Here is a 27013-nt window from a genome sequence, read left to right as displayed (position 1 = left end):
TCTAATATATCGCTGGTAAATTTCGAAGTCAGGTTCGGTCGTTATGACATTAATAACGATGTATAGGTTATCAAGGGATAAATGCCTTGTCGCAGCGGTGCTGGTCGACTAAACGAACAGCGATCCAATACAGTCAGATATACACACACGTTAACTTATATGTATTAATGTTTGTTTGTCTGTTTAAAGTCTCGTTTGTATGTGCACAGTATAGAACCCGCCGCGGTGCTGTATTGAGTAAAGAAACCGACGGATAGCGCGACGAGCATAGGGAGACGAGTACCGTTATACAGAGGATAACATTGAGGTGCAACTCACGGGACAAACTAGGATAGTAATTTCCGGAATCAACAAAACCGGCCCACGGAAACGACCATTTGGGGAAGTATAGTTTTATCGTTTCAGTTTGTTTACGTTTCACATATGCACAGGCGCGTTCATTCGGTAACAAAACGCTGGTTTAGGAATTCCAGGCTATTGAGAGCTTGTGGGAAAAATACTGTATGGATTGCAAAGCGTTATTTCCGAGGCGAATGAGAACGCACGAACGTCGCTTGGAGCGATGACGTCACGCTATGCGCGCCGTGGAGTTATGATTTTATATGAAACTATCCATAGGCGAACGTAAAGTTTAATGTGCCCAAGGCCGAGGGTACGTGAAATCCACGTGTAGTATATGTTTTATTTGTATATGTATATGCGCGCTGCTATTGGAAAATGTTGAGTTGCGGTGGCGAGATGCAGAAGAGTGTTTCCAGGGTTGCATTATCCCAGACCACCGGAGAAACGAACCGAACATTGCATTGACGACACGTAACGTGCTACAGCCTCAGGAACCACTATTCGATTAAAGATACACATGGGCACAAAAGGGGGTAAGTTAATATGGTTATTCAATAACTGAACTGAACTGTGAGGATCCAACGTGAACACAGCAGCTTTTTCCGGTGAGTATGAAATCATAATTTAGCTGCATGACATAACTATCCTCTCATTCGCAGTGACTTATAGCTATCCCATATCGCTTGAGTGATTGGTTTTCATTACTGTACACGTTATAAGTCACATAAAGCTAATTACAATGTCTGTTTCAGAATTATAATACATCTGTGGGCATACCGGTCATACTGACCAATACGGGGAGCTAAACAAACACTTCCGGTTTCCGGTATATGGCAGTACAGGAATTGTAGTCCACATAAACAGCGTTAGATTAGACTTTATAAGCTTTTAATGTTGAAAACTTGGGCACAAACAACATAGATTATGTTTAAAAGTAAGATGTTTAGGTTAACAAATAGGTTATATTCACTTGAGTTCATGTGTTTATCTAAAGAACCAATGAAAGATAACTAGCCCTTTCCATTGTAAGACATTTTTAAACATGATTCAAAATGTGTGGTTCCACATTCTTATGAGTGCTTGTGTACATATGCGATATGATTGATAAATGATAACACTATCATTACATCCTAGGATGGGATGGATGAGAACTAGCTGATGTTTTTGTTAAGCTCACAGACAATCAAGGAGAACACACTCAAAAATGGTCTTAGGAGTGGAAAATTAACATGTGTTTTTAGTTTCAGTCAGGCTCTGAGGCGAGATGCAGAGACCTACACCCAAATTGTATCACAAAAGACTGAAACTCCAACAATTTGCATGTCAACATGTGTGGAGCTGAAAGACAATCGATTGACCAGTTAAAACAAATCTGCATCCAAACACCCACATGTAAACTGTGTTTACAAGAAGCAAACAGACAATCAAGAGACAAAAAGGGACTGAGTTAATCTACATTAGAACAAAGCAGTTTGGAGCTAAAGGGAAATCAATTGTGAGACGATAGCAAACACTATTCAGGATGGGCACTTGAAACCCACAGGGTATGCCTACACTCTGACCACAGACTTGGTGGAGCAACAGAGAACCACTTAGTTAACATGAATCAGACACGGGTGAAGAATTTGCAGTCATGAAAGGCACCATATTTCCCATACTAACAAAATAACATAACTTGCATGCTATCCCCTCCTTCTATTCTCTGCTTATAACCAATAACATGCATGATTCTTTTAACAAACTAATACATTTCCATGACTGCAAAATATCAACCACCAAAATTGCAGCACAATTATCTAAATGTACAAGATATACAAGTACATTGATCATTTAGCTGACACTTTTATCCAAAAGCGACTCACAGGGTCTGTATGACAGGACATCAAAAAAGGGCACAACTCTATCAGCTGAGTAACAATGGTCATCAAAGTGTTGAGTGCTACAGTGTAGGTTAGTTTATTAGTGCATGACAGTAAGGTTAGCTAGGGTTAGAATTATTTGTATCAGTTGAAAGCAGGATAATCATTTACACAATGATTATCAAAATGCACAAGGTATATTAGAGGTAATTAAATTAATACTACTTAAGAGTAGACGAGAAAATGAATGATTGTTTTTCATGCAAAATTAACTGGCTGCCTAGATTTTATGTTTTTTTCCCCATGCTAAATTATGACGAGCCACACTGAGACGTAAAGAACGCCAGAGAAGGCGTGGCAAGGTAAGTATCCTGAGGTACACCCAACGCATCCTGAGGTAAGATCAAATTAAATTTGACATCACAGATTATAAAGATAAAAAATAAATGTTTCTGATTCCATGCAAAGATCGGATCCAAACGATATCAAATGCACGATGGTATTACACAATGAAATGAATTAACCCTAAATGATTTTCCTCTGTAGCAGAAAGGCGTTGAATCATTTATGTGAGGAGTTTTCTAAGGCAGTTTTTATCATCCTCAGATCACAAATTGGTGAGAGGACAGGACGAGTGAGACAACGCGTGACCTGAACCACGAACGACGGCAGGACCAGGCAAAGAGAAACACAACCCAGTGACCTGAGCGACCCACGACAGCAGAGGACCACCAGGGACGCCGCCAAGGAGCTGCGGACACAACCAGGGCGACGACAACAACCGTGGGAGAACCACCATCCCACACAACACAGACGTCCCCAAAGGAAGGGGAGCAGAGACAGAAAGGACGACATGCAGCCTCACCCCGGCGACCCGCGGCAGACCATCTGCAAAAGGGAACTGAAGTCCCCAACCATCAAGGTGGATTCCCATGACAAGATTGTCATCCGTGTGAGAGAGAGCGTCCTACTGACTAACCACTACACCGGCGGGCCCTCGCCCTCCATCAAGTGGTACCGCAATGACGAGGAGAGGACAGCGAAACCAGCACAACACATTTAAAAACGCCCTACCGCCATGTCTCAAGGCCTGATAAAGGTCAAGCATGAGCACAGTGGCAGACATGTGATGGTGGTGGAGAACAACATAGGCTCCAGGAAAAGAGTCTGCAAGGCCACTATAGTTGACTGCTACCGGTGACCCTTGACAAGGTACACAGGGAGTGGACGGCGACCTCCTGTAAGCCCCCTCTGAATGATGGAGAAGTGAATGTTCCCGACTGCACCGTCAAGAAGAGAGACATCATCATCAGAGACCTGTGGACCAAGAGGCATCTGAACGCCACATTGTCCACATTATTATGTATTTATTTAAATTTTACTGTGTTACTGTATTACATCACATTTGAATTACTTAGGTTACAAAATTGTATTGTCAGACAAGAAAGAATCAGTTGGTTTATTCTCTCATAGAAGAGGACATGTAACGTTGTTGTTTTGCACCTGTATGGTGAACCATTGATAGTATATGCACTAGAATTAAATACAGAAGCGATGCATAAGACGTTTTATCTCCTCATTTATAGAGAAGAAATGGAGAAAATTGCCTGATTCTAAGTAAAGACCAACAAAACTGAGGCAATCACAGATGAAAGTGACACTCAAACTCAGGTTAAATACAACTGGATCCTAAGTAATTTCATCAAGAATCATTATAAAATGTGCATATATATATATATATTTTTGAACAGTTTCCCATAATCAATCATGTTAGTTTTATTAACCACCAGGTTAACGGTTGTTAAAATGTTTTTGTACACATTAGCCTTATGTGTAAATCCTATTCCTAATAATTATGCACACAATTTTGTTTTTTTCACCCTGTGCACTCTGACCACACAGAGACAGTGCATGTATTTAATTGGTTTATTACGATGCCTGTATGTACAACCATCACATTAGCTCCCCTGAGTCACGACATGAACGACTGAAGGTATGCCAAGATATTTGCACAGCTATAGCTTCTAATGATTATGTTAATTGTTGTTTGATATCAGAGTTGAGAACCACTCATTGATATAGGTATTTTGAGCGATTAATAAAAGAAAAGGGTGATATCTATTCCCACATCTCTGATATCAAAATAACACAGACTGCAGTCCAGTCGATCATGTCATGAATCATGTATATAAATAATACTATTTTAAACTGTTATGCCAACCAACACATTGGCCAACATTTTCATTATTTTAAGTATTTTCTATTTTATTCATTATCTGATAACCGATGGATTACACTTTTACCTGTTTTTACCCACTTTTACCTGTTCCAAACAACCCTGGTATATTATACATTAATCTCACCCACATTATAACAGAGAAAAGTGAGTATTGTGGTATAATATAATGTCCTCATGTAAATATACTCCCCTCCCCTGTGTCCCCCTTACCTGTGCCCCTCCCCTCTCTGTGGAATAAGACATTCCCCTCCCCTTTCTCCCCAAACCTTTACCCCCCCCCCCCAATTGACCTATCAAATGGGACCACACACCCCCCCTTGTTGAACTATATAGGGCTCCTCCCGACCACAATCGAGGTCTTCTCACCTGGGTCATTTCAGCTGATCACCTGGGGGAAGCCCTCAGCCATTCTCTCTATGTATTCTATCTGTTTGGTTAATAAACCTTGTTATTATCCAAACCTCGGTTGACTGAGAACATTCTTCATCAGGATATCTACAAATATCCCACACTACCTTATTTTTTATGTACATTATATGTGGCTTCCATGTCATTTTCTCATCCAACATAACACCCAAAATTTTTAACTCAGATACTCTTTTGCAATATTAACTTCGTCAATACATAATGCCACATTGTCCTTCTCTCGATTAGTTTAAGTTTAAGTTTAAGTTTAAGTTTATTTGGATCCCCATTAGCCACAGCAGTGCTGGGGCTATTCTTCCTGGGGTCCATAACACATAAAATACAGTTACAGACGTATACACTCACAACATTTACATGTCATACAGACAATTAAAACAACAATAAAAACCCTTATACACTCATACCATTTACATGACATACAGACCATTAAAACAACAATAAAAACCCTTATACACTCACAACATTTACATGTCATACAGACAATTAAAACAACAATAAAAACCCTAATCAAATTCATAATACAAGATAAAAATATCAGACACATACATTTTCATTTACGTACACACTATCTATTAGGGAATGTCAATTTCTTTGGTTGAAAATGTTGTTTTACCACGATTTTGAAACGGCATTTACTATTCTCCTGCTTAACATGTCTGGGAAGAGAGTTCCATTCCTGCATACCACGGAACATGACAGTTCGCTTCATTGCATTCGACCTCACTTTTGGAAGTGTAAAACCTCGTGCAGAAGCATGTCTGGTGGAATGGTTGTGTCTGTCAAGACTTATTGATAAATTGTTATATAAAATTGAGGGGATCTTTGTAACAAGAATATTCCTAGTGAATACACGGAGTGAGCAGAGTAATTTATGTTTGACAAGTAACCAAGTTAAACAACTGTGCATCGCTGCAACATTAGTTCTGTACTCACAGCGAAGCGCTATACGTGCTGCTTTGTTTTGTACCATTTGTAATTTTTTCAGTTTATTCGTTGTTACATTCGACCATACTGCAGGACAATAGTCAAGATTTGACAAAACCAGAGCTTGAATTACCTGTTTGATAGAATTTAGTGGTAACAAATGAGCACATCTTTTAACAACAGAAATCCCTCTTCCCATTTTCACTACTATATTGTTTATATGGTGTGACCATGACAATTTACTGTCTAATGTTACCCCTAGGAGTTTAGTCTCCTGGACTTGATTAATTACCACATCACTTATCAAAAGTTTCAAGACTGGGTTCGTTCTTAGAGTATGGTTTGAACCGAAAATGATGCTACTTGTCTTTGATATGTTTAGAACTAGTTTGTTATTCTTTATCCATTCCATCACTGATTGCAACTCTGCCTTTAGAACCGTATTTAATTCATTGGCTGTTGAGGCTGATGTGTAAATCGTTGAATCATAGTAAGTGAACAGATTAAAAGCTACTTTTCTTTTAACACATTGACCACTGATTTTCAACATGCATATCGTGAAGGACATTCAACAGCGACTGCTTTAACCCAAATGACGGATGATTGGCTGAAAGAGATAGATAAAAAGAAAATGGTTGGAGCTGTCTTGCTTGATTTTACTGCAGCATTCGACATCATAGATCACAAATTCTTACTTAAAAAACTTGAATGTTACGGTTTCTCCTCATCTGCACTATCTTGGATGCAAACTTATTTAGCAAACCGGAAACAAATAGTTTTTTTTAATGGGAGTTACTCAGAAGTTAAAACGGTAAGGTGTGGAGTACCCCAAGGAAGTTGCCTTGGGCCTTTGCTCTACACCATATTTACAAATGACATGCCTCTTGTCCTAAATAAGTCCTATATTTCTATGTATGCGGATGATTCAACGATTTACACATCAGCCTATGATTAGTAAATATCATACATTTCGTTTTTCCAAATTTAGGGATAGCTTATTGTTATTAAACCATATCTTAAGTTTACACATTTCATTTGTAATTTGGAATACAGAAATTTGTATCGACAGCAAATAAAACAAATTGCAATATGTTTGACACTTCACATATATCATTAATATATAAAATAAAAAGTTTGGGCCCCAGGACCGAACCTTGAGGGACAACACATTCAATATTCATACATTCAGATGTGTAACCAGAGAGTTGTACATATTGTTGTCTATTTTCAAGATAGCCACTTAACCAGTTCAACGCCACCCCTCTCACACCGTATGTTTGTAATTTAGAAATTAAAATGTGATGATCAATCGTATCAAATGCTTTTTTTAAGTCAATAAACACCCCTATTGTGTTATCCGCCTCACATATTGTGTAATTCCTTTCATCTACGGTTGTGGTTATTTCTTCATATATATTCATTAAGGCTAAGGCTGTAGATCGATTTGCCCTGAATCCATACCGACTCTCACTTAGTAGGTTATTCTTTTCAATAAAACGATCTAAGAATCTTGAATCAAGAATCGTGGAAAATTGTGAAAGCAAAAACACTGGCCTGTAGTTGGTAAAGCTGTGTTTGTCCCCTGATTTAAATAGAGGAATAAGGTAGTGAATTAATAGAATTTTCCCACATGGATGAGGTTTATCTTATCTAAGTGTGCTACTGTTTAATAGTGTATAGGGACATAGTGTGTAATACTGCAATAGTTTAATACATTATTTTATTTCCTCAAACAGACATGTTCATGTAACTTGCATCAATCCGATCATACTTATTATAATCTATACCCTTAATTTCAGTCACCTTTCAGCCAACTGAGTTGAAGAGTTGTAGCATGGTCCAGAGTTTTTTTTTTTTTTTTTACCTACCAGATAATCTGTAGCAGGCTAAATGTGAATAAAACACATTGAAAGCCAGTTCAAGAGGCTAAAAGTGAGGTTAGGTTTCTTTTTCAGAAACAAATCGTGCTTTTTTTTTCTTTGATTGTCAAGGATAAACATAAATTATAGACATCTAAAATCATGAAACAGGTCGATTTTTAGTAGATTTAATCAATAGTCAGAAGGATAATGCTATTTTAGTCAAGGGGTGAGATATATCACCCCCCTGACACATCCCTATTTTGTAAGACAAGCAGTTTGATGTTGTAATTTCAGTGATTAGGCTCGTTTGCCTGTATACATTTTTTAACAATCTGCTTTTGGTGTATTTTTTATGTGTTTGGTTATGTTTTTATCTGTCATTTTGATCAGGTCTAGCTAAAAGAGGGGATTTATGATGACTAAGGTTTACCAATTGTCATGCATGAATTTCAACTCTAACGTGTTACATAAGTAAAACAGACTATTTGCAAACAACATTGTTCTAAACAGTGTATCTACTATAGACAGTGTGTATTTATATTTTAGCTAAATGTAAAAAAACATGAGAACACAATCCTAGTGAATTCTGAATTTGATGTTTATTGGTTGAATGTCAAGGATAAACATCAATTATAAATATCTAAAACCTTGAAACTGACTGATACACTTAAAACAGACATGTCAACATAGTTTTTTTTACCTATTTGCATAATGATAAGGTATAAAAACAAAGTGCTTCAATACAAATGTATTTTTTAGAAGTTTAGTAATATCAAGCCCCAAATGTATTTTCTTTAACCTGATCTAAGGTACATTATACAACTCATTTATGAATTACTTTGCAACGTCTAGTTTTTTTTTAGCCCCCCAGAGTTTTATGCTCTCAATATTATGGATATGCATTAAATCCTACACACGATAGGAAATATTCAATCAACTCAAAGATGATGGTTCTAAGGCAAATACATTTTAACTCAGTCAACATAGTTAGTGTATAGTATGGCTAACATGTATGAAAGTTGTTGATACAATATGTGACCAGGTATGGACTTCAGGGTCATGTTGAGGGATCTTAATTTTTTTTTTTTACATATTATGAAAGTACAGATTCATACCTTCAAAATAAGCCATCACTTGAACATTTTGGTGGGATACTTTGCAAGCTACTTCCTATGATTCATGGTGATTATCACAAAACGTATTCAGAGATAATAGCCTTCAAGAGACGAGCAGGCTATTCAGTGACAATAGTGAAACAACTACAACACTACCCAGAAGTCATTGTAATCCATGGCCCCCCTCTCTCTAGGGCAATTAACACCTGGCAGCTTTCCAGTCTGAGGCTCTTTGTTATTAAAATGAGTCTGGTGACTGGTAGTGGTAGTGAAAGGGACCCTGATAATAAACAAGAAACTTAATCAAGTTTCAAGATTTTATTAGCATTTAAAATAACACGAGATAAAAATAGACATGCTAAAGTCAATGTTCAATGTTCTGATGGCCTCTCCAGAAGCATTTAGATGTAAATACATGTAGTGTGGTAGTGAAAGACACAACAACTAGGTTAACCTTCTGTAGTCTGGTAGTGAAAGGTTAACCTTCTGTAGTGTGGTAGTGAAAGGGTTAACCTTCTGTAGTGTGGTAGTGAAAGGTTAACCTTCTGTAGTGTGGTAGTGAAAGGTTAACCTTCTGTAGTGTGGTAGTGAAAGGGTTAACCTTCTGTAGTGTGGTAGTGAAAGGGACCCTGATAATAAACAAGAGACAAAATCAAGTTTCAAGATTTTATTAGCATTTAAAATAACACGAGATAAAAATAGACATGCTAAAGTCAATGTTCAATGTTCTGATGGCCTCTCCAGATGATCACCGTGGTCTTTTTGAACCGCCGCTGGATATTTTGGCTGGTGGTGCCGGGCATGTTACGTCCTGGGCTTCCTCATCACAGAACTCTCTGATCTTGTGGAACAGATAGTGTTGTCTTGCAGAGTCCAGTCCCGGTGGTGGCAGCACAGGAAGTCCATCTATAGGCGGCAGGACACGGACGTCACGGAGCAGCTGGAATCTGGTTTCAGCGCCATCAATAGACATCTTTGCCACAACCACACCAGGTTCCTTGGAATCAAAGCTGCAATAATAAAGTGAAACGTTAGTACAGGGCACATAACAATATCAATGCATTTGTATCATTTGCCAATGACATTCTTTGCACTAAAGTGTGAATAATTAATTACAGTAAATACACAACACACAGTGACCACACCCACCTAAAGTGCTGGTACTGCTTGATCTGTGGCAGTGGCTTGAAGTAAGGCCCCAGATGTTCCTGCCAGTTGTAGGACTGCACGATTACAGTGCCATCTTCCTTTCCCACTAGCTGTGGTATGTTGATTCCAGCCACTGAGCTGTCCCTTACGACTGCTGCAATCTCATCAAGAGTGTTCACCTTGGTCTTTCTGAAACGCTGCTTGAGAAGCCCAAAGAAACTGTCCGGGGAAAACTTTGTGTGGCCTACAATCAGCAGGTGGAGATTGACACGATGGTGAAGACCATGTAGCGCTCGCCACGCTAAGTACCACAACATGTACTTGTTCTTGTTTTGGCCACTGCAGTTGTCACAGTGAAGGTCAACATCTGTCTCCCCAAGACCATGGTCTTTGAAGAAGTGGTGCAGGTAGCTTATGACGGCGTTGCTACCTTTGCTGGACTCCATCCCCTCATCCACCAAATAGTTGACTTGCCGTGGAATCGCCTCACAGCAAACACCGAATATGCTGCACTTGCGTGGAGCCAAGAAGTACATGGGCCCTGGTTGAAGGGGGTCTGATGGGTAGTGCACCTGCAATAAATGAATAAGGATTTTAGAAAGAAAAAAAAGGGAGCAATGCAGTAGTTATAACAATTATAACATGATGTTGTGAAAGAGGGCTTGGTATGTAGTCACCTTTTGAGCGTAGTCGAAACTGTAATGCATTGTCAAGGGCTTGCTTGCCGGTGGCACATGACCACCCAGAGAAAGACCATCACCGATCTCCTTGGCGGCTTTAAGCATGCCCTTGTAGGCAGCCCGCTCGGAGGTTACATGCGCCAGATGTTGTTCCTGCTGCTTCAGCTTTGCAGACTTCTCAGCCTCTGGCAGATTGGCACTTTTGAAAATCTGAAAAAAAAAAGTTAAGTAAATGATGATTAATATTAATAATAATAAACTGTATTTGTATAACACTTTTCATACAGAAGTTGCAGTTCAAAGTTCATAACACTGTGATGTTCACTAACCAGATAATTGTTCTTCTGACACACCCAGCAAAGATCAGACATTGGTTTGATTGCTCTGATATGACTCAGTAATTGCCTCCAGAGGGACTTAAATGTGGACAGGCCCACTGCTCGCTGGTCTGAAAGATTAATAAGAACACATGTTAGCACAATGTCATTCATTTTCAAGCTTTGTTTTTATTTGACAAAGACCTATTTGACCTATTTCTTTGACAAAGATTTGCTTACACCTACCAACTGGCATTGCCTTGGTATATAAACGCCACACAGATGCCTTCGTGACGCAAGATGGTAACAGCTGACCGGTAAAGTTCTTTTGGTGTGCCTGGCGTCCAGGGAGGTGAACAGCATGATCTTCTGCATAATTCAACACAAATTGAACTACTTTTTCGATATCTTCATATTTTATGCAATGCTTGTTGTTGTGTGGCGATCGCTTCTTTGTGCGAAGACACATGCCATTTTCTGACATGTGTTTGCTTATTGCAATCAAGCGATCCTTACCTATTCTTGGGAGAGAAGAGGGGGGGGGGGGGGGGAGACAGAGAGAGAGATAGTTAGATCATCATCATCACAAGTACCGGTACCTGTCTGTACCACACCCAGTCTACATGATTGTGGAGACAGAGACAGAGAAGTTAGATCATCATCATCATCAATCATCATCATCACAAGTACCGGTACCTGTCTGTACCACACCCAGTCTACATGATTGTGGAGACAGAGAGAGATAGTTAGATCATCATCATCAATCATCATCATCATCACAAGTACCGGTACCTGTCTGTACCACACCCAGTCTACATGATTGTGGAGACAGAGAGAGATAGTTTTTGTAATTGTGGCACAAATCAAAAGACACAAATAGTGTCTTTGGTCTATACTATCTGCTATACTTTATACTATACTATGCTACTATACTCTACTATAATGTACTATAATTAGTTTTAATAAAATGGGGGACCCTGATAATAAACAAGACTAATCAAGTTTCAAGATTTTATTATCATTTAAAAAAAAATAGGCATGATGTACTATATTAGTTTTAAATAGACAATAATAATAACTTACCCGTGGATGAAGAGGAAAGCTTCACGGCAGATTTGTATCGCCCCGAAGAAATAGTTTGTGTAAGCACGTTGTCTTTTTTTGGAAAACGATTTATTTCCGATAGTCCATTCTGACTTTCGACCAAAAGCCTGGAGCTGCGCCATAATAATCAAGTCTTTATGATCCTCTTCGAGAGCCGCTATCTCAAAACGCCTTGTGTAAACTTCATCACGGTCCAATTTTGTGATACATGACCGCCGATTAAGAATGTCATTTTCTTTATCAACCTGGACGCATTTACAAGTAAATCGCAAAAGTCTTTCCATTTGGCGTTCGTGGTTCTCGTCAGATTCAACTTCCACAACGCACATTACGTGTTCTACCTTGTCTCCAAATCCGTTAGGTGTGTTGTCACCATCATCAGATTCTGGCTCTGCCTCGTCTTCAAATCCGTTAGTTTTGTCACCATCACCACCATCACCATCATTTTCTGGCTCTGCCTCGTCTTCAAATCCGTTAGTGTTGTCACCATCATCATCATCTGCCTCTAACTCGTCACAATTGTCTTCTTCTTCTGAACCAGAATCTGAGTTTCTTTTTGGATTTTTCTTCTGCGGAAAGAAATCCGTGATGAATGTTCCTAAAGCGCGTTCGTCTTCAACACAGTGTGCTCCGAAGTGAGCAAACCGGTTTAATGCCTCGGCAAGTGCCCTCGCTGTGGGTTGCTGACTGGGTTCCATGGTGACTGGCAAACATGCACTGCCCTGCTCTCTGTTTAATACTCACCGATCAATGGCATCAACTTAATGACGTCACCGCCTGACCAATAAGCATTTAGATGTAAATACATGTAGTGTGGTAGTGAAAGACACAACAACTAGGTTAACCTTCTGTAGTGTGGTAGTGAAAGGTTAACCTTCTGTAGTGTGGTAGTGACGGATAAAAAAACGGATAAATAGTTTTTTTTACCATATTTCTAATATTTATTTTTGCTAAATACCAATTATAAATATCTCGACGAATTACCTCTGAATATGAATCAAAAAAAATATTAAAGATTCGCTCACTAGTTCTACCAGAAACGGAGTTGAGGCGAAGCATTACTAAGCGCTTGTGTAGTGTGGCAGTGAAAGGGTAACCTTCTGTAGTGTGGTAGTGACGGATAAAAAGGGTTTTTTACCATATTTCTAATATTTATTTTTGCTAAATACCAAATATAAATATCTCGACGAATTACCTCTGAATATGAATCAAAAAAAATATTAAAGATTCGCTCACTAGTTCTACCAGAAACGGAGTTGAGGCGAAGCATTACTAAGCGCTTGTGTAGTGTGGCAGTGAAAGGGTTAACGCGCCCTCATCGCGCCCCAGCGCAGTTTACATCAGGGCCCCCACAATAATGAAAAAGCCGATGAAAAAGCCATTTTTTATCACTCCGTTTCCGTATTAAATTAATTTACTTTTAGCCATTAGGTTGGAAAAAATGCACCCTACCGAAATTCGTTCGCTCATAAAATTCGAACTGTGTTTTAATGGTTTTTAATTAAGTTAAAACACACGTTTTATAAAGGCCGTCAAGGCCTCTTTTTTTTAGACACTGCGTTACGTTGCTTATAAATCATCTGAACTTATAACATTAAGATAGTGTATTAATAGTGTGTTATTCTAAAGCTAATGACGTCTGTGTGTTAACACCTATTAAGTACAGTACTTGGCCCCTGTGGACAGGCCCACAGCCCGCGCGTGTAGTTTTTTCTCCTCACTTGGAAGAAAATTTGTGGAACTATTATAACAATAATTACCTCATTTACAAGTTGTATTTAAGTTTGCAACTAAGGGCAAATAAGGGAACACATCAATGACAATTCAAATATGTAAAAAAAATCAAGATTTCGATTTTTAGGATTTTCTAAACAGCAAGACATTTCTTCATTTCAGAGCACCTCCCCCTTTGCGGATCAAATCGGGTTTGGTCACGGCGAGTCACATATTATAATTCATAACAATTTTGCAGAAAGTTGTTGATACAATATTATAATTCATAACAATTTTGCAGAAAAAAGCTAAATGCACGGTATTACCGGCGAGGTTGTTTGATTTTTGTCCCGATGATTGAAGGAAATTCATTTTAAGAACCATTTAACATGAAACATCTTAATACAAAGATGTATTTTTATTCATTATAACCATGAAAATAATGCAATGTTAGGTTTTACTGTGATTATAGTGTTCACAGATAGGAATGTATCATTCACATTCAATTATCCAAATGTACTCTGAACAGACTTGTGAAGTTAGAGATAGGAATGTATTATTCACATTCAATTATCCAAATGTACTCTGTTTGAGTCAAATTTACTCTGTGAAATGTACTCTGCGAAATGTAAGGTGTAGCAAAAACAATTCATATTGTTTCAGTGATGGCCTGGTTGATGGCTACATTGTCGACATGTCTTATTTTTTATTCTTATTTCATTGTATAGTGAATCCAGGGGTATAGTGGAGCGATTATATTTTGTTTTTATAATATTTTATAATATCAAAACATGTCTTATGTTCTATAACATGTTCTTATATATATACAAGTCTTATAGAATGATGTAAAAAGAGTCCTACTAATATATTTCACTTAAAAAACTTGTACAGAAAGATAAATTTCCGACCCCCGGAGCCCTGTCAGAGTGTATACAGGTTCTGTACAGTATACCACATGCAAATCCCATATGGTCTAGCGGTAATGATGCCCTGCTTTCATCAGGGAGGCGCGGGTTCGACTCCTGCTATGGGAATAACACCTTTTTCTATACATAGCAAATGTGTTGGTATGCTTTATTGTAACTGTTTGACTGTTTTTAGTGCAACACTACTGTCACCGGCATTTAAGAAGGGTCTAGGGTTATCTACTCAACACTAGGTCTGAGATGCATTTAAGTCCTATTGATAGGTTTTTCCATACCTTTGCAAGGATATGTATGACTGTGTTGCATTCATTTATTTAAAATTTGGTGGACTTTATGGTATTTATAGCTTATTCATGATTGTGATACTTCTTATAGAATTGTTTAAAGAATATGTGTATGACACAAGGGGTGTATTAATGTATTGTAGGACCTTACAAATATGATTTGATCCCAACAAGTGGTGACATTTCGAAGTCTTAAAGGGATCACATTCACATAGCTGAATATAGTTGCACAACTGGATAATATTTGTATTATTACTAGGATGAACTTAAAATCATTCAAAACAATTATTACATAACAATTATTACAATGAAACGCAGATGGTTATATTATACATTTTTTATTAAAGAATATTACAAATCATGCTGCAACCTTTTTTATCAATAATATAAGCGTGCATAACATCAATAATGTGATTAATATCTAAAGTTTCTAAACACTTATGATTTTTCAGTTTAAAAGCCGTAACATCCACTATTACGGTGTATAAACACAACAGGTGTGCTCTGTTAAAATGACCATTCATATGATCTAAAATAGTAACTAAGCCGTTTTCAGATAGAAGACTTTCATCCTCTGAGAGTGTCTCTATCATATATTGCCAATTATTTAACAAGCCTTTCTCTCTCACCAGCTTCAACATATTTTCAAAAAGCCTTAAGCGCAGGCTATTGACATTCCCGGTTACCCATCGATGTACAATTGTCCTGACAGCTCCGCGGCTGTCACTAAGGCTTTAAGAGTAGATACTTTGATTGGGAAGTGGAAGGTTTTTCTTCTAGTAGGACACAGTCTCTTAACCGTACCCCCGGTTGGGGATGGCAGTCCTGATGCTATGTTGGTTACATCAACGATAGGTATTTCTTCGGGGTCAGGGTGGAATACATCAGATTCTGATGTAGGAGGGGTGTAGCAGGGGCTATTAGGAGGGACATCTATATGCCTGACGGGGTTTGGCGGTGATGAATCCGGCGACGAAGTCTCCCAAGGACCCGTGTACCAGGGGCTATTAGGATTCGTACACCTGACGGGGTTTGACGGTGGTGAATCCGGCGATGAAGTCTCCCAAATCGTTGAAAGAGGGCTGTATCTAGTCCTAAAGCTGTCTAGGAGGCTTTGCAATGAAGGAGTTTTAGTTGAACCATACAGGGGTACGGGTAATGTCTCAACTTCCTCGTCTGGAGCGTATAGTGGAGACAGGCTATCTAGTGTATCCGAGGCATGCTTAGAAGGATCAGCCTCATACCAAACAAAGTTTGATCGCGTTGAAGGAGGGTCCATGAATCTATAACCGCCAGCGGGTAGTGTCTCAACATCGTCAGGCGTGTTTAGTGGAGACAGGCTATCTAATGTATCCAATGCAGAGTTAGCAGGATCAGCCTCATGTGACACATACAAAGCCATGATTGCTATCTAAAAGTACAAAATGCACTGTAAGTCTTTTTAAAGGAGGATTTAGGGTTGACACGCCCCCTCCGGCGCCCCCTCGATGGGTCAATCGTACTCCAGGTCCCCTGATTCGCTCGGTAAGAGCCTTCTCGCCTCGAACACCTCTTGAAGGACCTCCCCGCATGTCTGGAGACATTGCAGCCATTTGGTTACAGGAAGTGAGAAGATGAAATGCTCAAGAGTTGAATTATACCGCCTGGAGATGGCTAGATCAGGCTCTACATCAAGTGTCGGAGTACTTTTTATAGATATCCTAGCCACGTAATGCACATACCCGTACCCTAGCCGGCTATGACCTATTAACAGAGTGATTAGCTGTCCGTCCTTAAGCGTTTTACCCACTAATCCATCCATAGACTTAAAAGAAGCCTTTTTCATTTCCCAAAATTCCGTCTCCTTTAGATACATCTCAGGCCTGCTTGCAACGCCCTGGAAATCCTCCACGGTCATCTTGTAGAACAGTATTCTCTCAGCTCTAGCATCGTATTCAAATCCTAGGATACCCCCTAGGACCGGGCATAGTTCGTTATAGATCTCTCTACCATATCTGCAAGGTGCAAGTAACATGGTTTTAATCCTGGTAGCTCTGTCCGTAACATGGCTAACCGTTGTAGCTAGACTGCTCGCCATTTTATTTTTTAGGGTCTCTCTAAGAGGTAACTCTCTAAATATATAGGTTTCTATCCTACACATCTATAGCGTCATATACACCCGTCCGCAGCTACGCCCCCACCCCATACAGAAATACACACCCTATATCAGCTGTTGTTTAAAGTACCAGGATCGTAGCATAGGAAATGGGGAATTTCTTCAGTAGGACTACCAGCTGTATTACGACCTCTATAAACTATGATATCGCACTGCTTTTAAAGCATGCTATAGCTAATAAAGTCAACGATGCCCACTTGTACACTGTAACCGGGAATGTCAATAGCCTGCGCTTAAGGCTTTTTGAAAATATGTTGAAGCTGGTGAGAGAGAAAGGCTTGTTAAATAATTGGCAATATATGATAGAGACACTCTCAGAGGATGAAAGTCTTCTATCTGAAAACGGCTTAGTTACTATTTTAGATCATATGAATGGTCATTTTAACAGAGCACACCTGTTGTGTTTATACACCGTAATAGTGGATGTTACGGCTTTTAAACTGAAAAATCATAAGTGTTTAGAAACTTTAGATATTAATCACATTATTGATGTTATGCACGCTTATATTATTGATAAAAAAGGTTGCAGCATGATTTGTAATATTCTTTAATAAAAAATGTATAATATAACCATCTGGGTTTCATTGTAATAATTGTTATGTAATAATTGTTTTGAATGATTTTAAGTTCATCCTAGTAATAATACAAATATTATCCAGTTGTGCAACTATATTCAGCTATGTGAATGTGATCCCTTTAAGATTTCGAAATGTCACCACTTGTTGGGATCAAATCATATTTGTAAGGTCCTACAATACATTAATACACCCCTTGGGTCATACACATATTCTTTAAACAATTCTATAAGAAGTATCACAATCATGAATAAGCTATAAATACCATAAAGTCCACCAAATTTATGAATGCAACACAGTCATACATATCCTTGCAAAGGTATGGAAAAACCTATCAATAGGACTTAAATGCATCTCAGACCTAGTGTTGAGTAGATAACCCTAGACCCTTCTTAAATGCCGGTGACAGTAGTGTTGCACTAAAAACAGTCAAACAGTTACAATAAAGCATACCAACACATTTGCTATGTATAGAAAAAGGTGTTATTCCCATAGCAGGAGTCGAACCCGCGCCTCCCTGATGAAAGCAGGGCATCATTACCGCTAGACCATATGGGATTTGCATGTAGTATACTGTACAGAACCTGTATACACTCTGACAGGGCTCCGGGGGTCGGAAATGTATCTTTCTGTACAAGTTTTTTAAGTGAAATATATTAGTAGGACTCTTTTTACATCATTCTATAAGACTTGTATATATATAAGAACATGTTATAGAACATAAGACATGTTTTGATATTATAAAATATTATAAAAACAAAATATAATCGCTCCACTATACCCCTGGATTCACTATACAATGAAATAAGAATAAAAAATAAGACATGTCGACAATGTAGCCATCAACCAGGCCATCACTGAAACAATATGAATTGTTTTTGCTACACCTTACATTTCGCAGAGTACATTTCACAGAGTAAATTTGACTCAAACAGAGTACATTTGGATAATTGAATGTGAATAATACATTCCTATCTCTAACTTCACAAGTCTGTTCAGAGTACATTTGGATAATTGAATGTGAATGATACATTCCTATCTGTGAACACTATAATCACAGTAAAACCTAACATTGCATTATTTTCATGGTTATAATGAATAAAAATACATCTTTGTATTAAGATGTTTCATGTTAAATGGTTCTTAAAATGAATTTCCTTCAATCATCGGGACAAAAATCAAACAACCTCGCCGGTAATACCGTGCATTTAGCATTTTTTCTGCAAAATTGTTATGAATTATAATATTGTATCAACAACTTTCTGCAAAATTGTTATGAATTATAATATTGTATCAACAACTTTCATACATGTTAGCCATACTATACACTAACTATGTTGACTGAGTTAAAATGTATTTGCCTTAGAACCATCATCTTTGAGTTGATTGAATATTTCCTATCGTGTGTAGGATTTAATGCATATCCATAATATTGAGAGCATAAAACTCTGGGGGGCTAAAAAAAAAACTAGACGTTGCAAAGTAATTCATATTCATCATTCAATTCATGAGTTGTATAATGTACCTTAGATCAGGTTAAAGAAAATACATTTGGGGCTTGATATTACTAAACTTCTAAAAAATACATTTGTATTGAAGCACTTTGTTTTTATACCTTATCATTATGCAAACAGGTAAAAAAAAATATGTTGACATGTCTGTTTTAAGTGTATCAGTCAGTTTCAAGGTTTTAGATAATTATAATTTATGTTTATCCTTGACATTCAACCAATAAACATCAAATTCAGAATTCACTAGGATTGTGTTCTCATGTTTTTTTACATTTAGCTAAAATATAAATACACACTGTCTATAGTAGATACACTGTTTAGAACAATGTTGTTTGCAAATAGTCTGTTTTACTTATGTAACACGTTAGAGTTGAAATTCATGCATGACAATTGGTAAACCTTAGTCATCATAAATCCCCTCTTTTAGCTAGACCTAATCAAAATGACAGATAAAAACATAACCAAACACCTAAAAAATACACCAAAAGCAGATTGTTAAAAAATGTATACAGGCAAACAAGCCTAATCACTGAAATTACAACATCAAACTGCTTGTCTTACAAAATAGGGATGTGTCAGGGGGGTGATATATCTCACCCCTTGACTAAAATAGCATTATCCTTCTGACTATTGATTAAATCTACAAAAAATCGACCTGTTACATGATTTTAGATGTCTATAATTTATGTTTATCCTTGACAATCAAAGAAAAAAAAAGCACGATTTGTTTCTGAAAAAGAAACCTAACCTCACTTTTAGCCTCTTGACCTGGCTTTCAATGTGTTTTATTCACATTTAGCCTGCTACAGATTATCTGGTAGGAAAAAAAAAAAAAAAAACTCTGGACCATGCTACAACTCTTCAACTCAGTTGGCTGAAAGGTGACTGAAATTAAGGGTATAGATTATAATAAGTATGATCGGATTGATGCAAGTTACATGAACATGTCTGTTTGAGGAAATAAAATAATGTATTAAACTATTGCAGTATTACACACTATGTAAACAGTAGCACACTTAGATAAAATAAACCTCATCCCTGTGGGAAAATTCTATTAATTCACTACCTTATTCCTCTATTTAAATCAGGGGACAAACACAGCTTTACCAACTACAGGCCAGTGTCTTTGCTTTCACAATTTTCCACGATTCTTGATTCAAGATTCTTAGATAGTTTTATTGAAAAGAATAACCTACTGAGTGAGAGTCGGTATGGATTCAGGGCAAATCGATCTACAGCCTTAGCCTTAATGAATATATATGAAGAAATAACCACAACCGTAGATGAAAGGAATTACACAATATGTGAGGCGGATAACACAATAGGGGTGTTTATTGACTTAAAAAAAGCATTTGATACGATTGATCATCACATTTTAATTTCCAAATTACAAACATACGGTGTGAGAGGGGTGGCGTTGAACTGGTTAAGTGGCTATCTTGAAAATAGACAACAATATGTACAACTCTCTGGTTACACATCTGAATGTATGAATATTGAATGTGTTGTCCCTCAAGGTTCGGTCCTGGGGCCCAAACTTTTTATTTTATATATTAATGATATATGTGAAGTGTCAAACATATTGCAATTTGTTTTATTTGCTGTCGATACAAATTTCTGTATTCCAAATTACAAATGAAATGTGTAAACTTAAGATATGGTTTAATAACAATAAGCTATCCCTAAATTTGGAAAAACGAAATGTATGATATTTACTAATCGAGAGAAGGACAATGTGGCATTATGTATTGACGAAGTTAATATTGCAAAAGAGTATCTGAGTTAAAAATGTTGGGTGTTATGTTGGATGAGAAAATGACATGGAAGCCACATATAATGTACATAAAAAATAAGGTAGCCAAGAGTGTTTTGTTTTGAACAAGGCAAAGAATGTGCTTGATTATAATTCTATGCGAATATTATATTGTTCACTCATCCTACCATATTTGAGTTACTGTGTGGAAGTGTGGGGTAACACGTATGAAAGCAACATAAAGCCCTTATTTATATTACAGAAGAGAGCAGTAAGAATAGTTCACAATGTAGATTCAAGAGAACATACCAATGAATTATGTATTAAATCCAAACTATTGAAACTTAAAGAGTTAGCTGTAATACATACTTTATTAGTTTTGTTTAGAGTAAAATGCAGAGTATTACAAGCAAATATACAGAGGTTGTTTGGTCCCTAAACTTTCACACCCCCTTGCAGCATTTTGACACCTAACAGGGCCCCTACACACATACCCCCTTGAACAGAGACACAGATCCTCAAAAAGACAGATATTTACAACACTTTATATTTTCACCCCAACTCTAAGCTATCATATATAGTGTTGTGTAATATATGTGTAATAATACAAAAAACATTGGGGGTAAAAAAAAGAGGAAGGAAGTTAATGAACTGCCTGATGTTGGTATGGGGGAGAGGGTCAGGCCATAAATATAAAATATAACACCACGTTATGCAATGATGCAGGGACATTAGCCCCTCTCATTCTTTAAATGTCCTTAATTTGGAACTTTAAAATCAGCTAGGGTGGTGAATGGTGTACAGTTTAAAAGTTTTTTATTTTGAATAAGGCCTTTTCCCCTACACTCTGTGCTATTTCAGGGTACTGTGACATTAAAAGGGGGGTGGTGATGTCTGAACCGTGCTAAAAAGGGGAAGTTGACCTAAAATGCAGGCTTACCATTGCTACAGTGTATGGACATTCATGCTTTGAAGTGATCTATATCCAAAATAAGTCTTAATTAAAGATGGTTGAAATACTCTATTGAAACAGTTAAAACAGCTTGGACAGATATATATTTTCTGGACTGTTTTCACAAACAGTGTTGTATTTGTAAATCTGCTATGTCCTAAATGTCTGGATGTAACATTAAGAATTAGAATTAGAGAATGGGTGACTCTGATGTAAACAAGACATAAGTCTTTCTATGATCTGTAACCTCTTAATTTTAGTTTTAGTTTTACGAAATAAGAAAATAAGAATCACCACCGTGTCCTAAACTGTCAAATAGTTGGTATTACACCATTTACATTTAGTCAATTAGTTGACGTTTTTATCCAAATTATAATTATAATACATCTCTGTCAGCGGTGTAACAATATTCATCAAAGTGTAGGTTAGTTTATTAGGACATAATGCATGTTTATGGGGAAATCTTTTAAAATATGTGTGAAAACATGTGAACATTGTGTGAACTAAAAATATGCTATGAGTATACACTAATTTTCATGTTACAAAGATATAAACCATTTGAATGATGACTGTAAATGTGACTATAATGTTCTACATTTTTACTCTAAGTATGCATGTCCCCTAATCTTCACGCCTCCCATGCTGTGTTTTAGCACCTAAGAGGGGTCCTATTCACACCCCCGAACCGAGACATAGCCTCACAGACACACATAGATCTTTTCTGTACTTTATATTTTCAGCCCAACTCTTTAATAATAACTCTAAAATAATTAATGTGAATAATATAAAACACTGTAATGCAACCTTTTTAAATAATCTAGAATTCAAAGAATTCAAACCCTAGACCCTTGCATGCTAATGTAATGGTGCACTTTAAATTTTTACAAATTACATTTGTAATTTCCTTTTAGCTTAAACACGAGTGTATAAAGATTATGTCTTTATCCATGAAACTAACATACATACATACATACATACATACATACATACATACATACATACATACATACATACATACATACATACATACATACATACATACATACATACATACATACATACACACACATTTTTACTCTAAGTATGCATGTCCCCCTAATCTTCACGCCTCCCATGCTGTGTTTTAGCACCTAAGAGGGGCCCTATTCACACCCCCCGAACCGAGACATAGCTTCACAGACACACATAGATCTTTTCTGTACTTTATATTTTCAGCCCAACTCTTTAATAATAACTCTAAAATAATTAATGTGAATAATATAAAACACTGTAATGCAACCTTTTTAAATAATCTAGAATTCAAAAAAAATTTGCTTAAACACGAGTGTATAAAGATTATGTCTTTATCCATGAAACTAACATACATACATACATACATACATACATACATACATACATACATACATACATACATACATACATACATACATACATACATACATACATACATACATACATACATACATACATACATACATACATTTGTAATTTGGAATACAATTATCTTAAGACTTTGGAAAACACACCCAGACACATACACCCACCTTGGGGGGACTGTGTGGTCTACAGAAACGGGAAGTCGCAGAGTCATAAATCTGCTTTTGGCAGATGGTTTTGAGTCATCTCATTGGCCGTAGTCATTCTCCAGCCTCCTATGACATCTACGGGATTTGTCACTATCAGAATTTTCAGAGAACCTGCAGCGATTCATTTCAGTCTACTGAGAGACATTTGAGAGAGGAGATAGCCTACAGTGTGTTGACACACAGAGCATGGGGAGAATTCTTTCTACACACTTACAACAAACAGAGGGTATTTCTTAAGATACAAACATCACTTGGAAGAAAATGCACTTTCTTAAGAAATACACACTCACCATTTGAAATAAATGCACTTTCTACTCACAAACACACTAAATGTATTTTACATTTGGCTTTTGGCATTAAGAAAACACAGACACATTTGAAATGTTTCATCTGAAAACCTTGAAATAAATGCACTTTCTGAAGAAAACACACATTGTATTTTACATTTGGCTTTTGGCATTAAGAAAACACACACACATTTGAAATAAATGCACTTTCTGAAGAAAACACACATTGTATTTTACATTTAGCATTTGGAATACACATAATGTATTTTATTCTGAAGATATACATTATATTCTTAATTGTGAAGATATATTCTTAAGACTTTTGGAAATACAGAAATACATATTGTGAAAACCTTGGAATACCTACAATCTGAAAATAAAAAAAACGTTTGAATCTAAAAAAAAATTTTGAGTCTTTTATTTTGGAGGACTTTTTTTTTGAAAAAAAAATAAAACGTTTATTTTGAAAAAAATCTGAAAACTCCTCCCCTTCCGTAACCAGATGACCCACCCCTTCCGAAACCGGATGTCCCGCCCTCAAAACCGGATGTCCCGCCTCCTTACATCCTAGACCAATCAGAGAAGCCCTAGGGGGTCATAAATCATCTCAAAATAACCTACCCTAAGTCCCGCCCCCTTAAACCTCTCGACCAATCAGAACGCTCCAAATTCCAAAAAGGGGCGTGGATACCGGGTCCCTACACTCTCTCTCCTAGGATTCACTGACCTAGGGATGGTACTCTGGTCCTTCTTGCCCTCCAGGGCGATCAGCAGTAGCTCCCCACACACCCCCACTTCCCCAATACTTCCTGAGCCCTCCCACACCTGATGGCAGTAAGATGGATGATGTATTCGCTCCCCAAAGCAGTACCCTTCTTTAATGACCTGTAGAGACCTTTAACCATGAACTATAGGCAGAGGTGGGGAAAGGGTTAAATAATAATCAGCATTACCCGGAGAGAAAAGGGTTAGGCAACATGCACATTAAAGACTCACACACAGTGTTCCCATTTACATCTCCTTTTATATAACCTGGTTCAAGGTAACAAGTATCACTCAATTAGAAAAGCAATTTTCTCACTGGCACCTAGTGCTCTCGCTCTACAATACACAAGGACCAAAGTTATTCCCACAATTGGCACCTAGTGCTCTCACTCTATATTACAGACACAGTAAGAACCTCTTCCCTTTATGGGTTATCTATTGCTCCGCTTCGCGGTAGGGGAGAACCAGGTAAAGAGTAAAGGAGTTCAATGGGAATTTTATAAAGAACCACACATTATTATTACACTCAAAAGAAATTAGCAAATAAAGTCCTATCTAAGGCCGGCTTGTAATGGTTGGGGGCGCCCCTATACACTGCTCTCCAGCGTTCGTTCAAAGCACCGTTTATCTTCACTCTCACAGAGCCTGCGCCACACAGTGGACTGTCTACCGAACACGTTTCAACACTCAGAACGCCGCTGGTACTTATCCAAGATGGCGGGCCCAACCTCAGCACCACTAGTCCGGGTGCTAAGATTGCCGACGGAGATCCCGCGATAACAGCCAGCGGGGCGGAGTAGACGCTGGGGCAGGTGCTGCTGGGCAACGGCTTGGAGAGGCTGGAGATGCGTGCAGTGTAGTGGCATCCTCTGCTGGGCTGAAGAGGTGGGCCGGCGCGCGTGCTAAACTGTGGTACTCGCCTAAACACAGCTAAACTGTGGGTCGTGTTGAACCCTCCTGCTATGACGCCTATACACAGCTAACGCAAGGTGGCCAATGTCTACCACCTGGTCTTCGGCGATGCTCGCCTGTTGATTCATTCACAGTGTCTCTGGCACATTAACCAAATGCTAAGCTACCGCAGATATTTCTACGATAACCCGTTGTGTAACTGAGTTCATCTGGCGCATGAATCAAACGCTCAACTACTGCATGTATTTCTAGAATAACCCGTTTTGTAGCTGAGTCTTTTCCTCGCGTGCTGACTCGCTGGTGCTCCCGTTTTAGACGTCCTTCTTCCTCCGTGTAGAACGTCAAAGAGGAAGTTCCTCTCTGCTGCACTTGGCGTTGAACCCATTCTTCTTCGCCTGATGTCCTTCCTGCCCAGCGACCACCACCGCTCCCTGCCGGCACCTGTAGTCCTGTCTCGCTATGAAACGTCAATGTTTTGAAGAAGGAGAATCAAAGAGCAGCAAGTTAATAGTCGATGTCGGGGTAGGGGTGATCAAAGAGAACCGCACGTTAGGTGTCCATGTCCGGGTAGGTATGATCAAGAGCAGTCAACTGGTTACAACGTCCTCGTGAACACAGGAAATGCAAAAGATTAACGTTAGACACCCTGAATAATATCCAGACATATTCAGGTGGCTACACACAGGTTGTATGAAGGTTACAAATCTATTGGTTTATTTAAATAAACATTATTTTAATAGTGACTGACACAGCTGCTATAGATGCATTGCCACTGCACAAACAAATGCACCAATGCATGGAATATGTAACCGCACACATACACATACATTTGTATAGCACAAACTGTTAAATGATGACATATGTACGTGTAGATAGTGATATTGTCCACTGTAAAACAATAAAAAATAAAATTTGTATTCAATACATTTTTGGGCTTTCTGTATTTTTTCACCCATCCCAATTTAGTCGTTATGCAAATTCCCTTCCTGGTTGTCACGCACATTGCCCCACTGTCGGCCTGGGGAGGGTGCAGAACTACCACATGCCTCCTCCGATACATGTGGAGTCGCCAGCCGCCTATTTTCACCTGACAGCAAGGAGTTTCACTGGGGGAACGTAACGTGTGCAGAGGTTCACACTATTTCCCCCAGACCTCTCCCTGATGAACAGGCGCCCCGACGGACCAGTAGGAGTCACAGCTTACAATGACCAGGACTCATACTCCACCGGCTTCCCACCCGCTAACACTGCCAATTGTGTTGGTAGGGACGACTGACCAAGCCGGAGGTACCGCTGACAGCTGGATTAGATCCCAGCGTCTCTGCAGTGGTAGGTGAGTGCTTAGTCCACTGCGCTACCCAGCCGTAAAGTTAGTTAGTTAGTTAGTTAGTTAGTTAGTTAGTTAGTTAGTTAGTTAGTTAGTTAGTTAGTTAGTTAGTTAGTTAGTTAGTTAGTTAGTTAGTTAGTTAGTTAGTTAGTTAGTTAGTTAGTTAGTTAGTTAGTTAGTTAGTTAGTTAGTTAATCCAACCACCCAGTACCATTTATAAAGCCAATATAAGCTTGGGTCATGATAAGGG

The sequence above is a fragment of the Notolepis coatsorum genome, assembly GCF_963971535.1.
Source record: "Notolepis coatsorum genome assembly, chromosome: 16".
NCBI lineage: Eukaryota > Metazoa > Chordata > Actinopteri > Aulopiformes > Paralepididae > Notolepis > Notolepis coatsorum.
Note: the sequence above shows the minus strand (reverse complement) of the source record.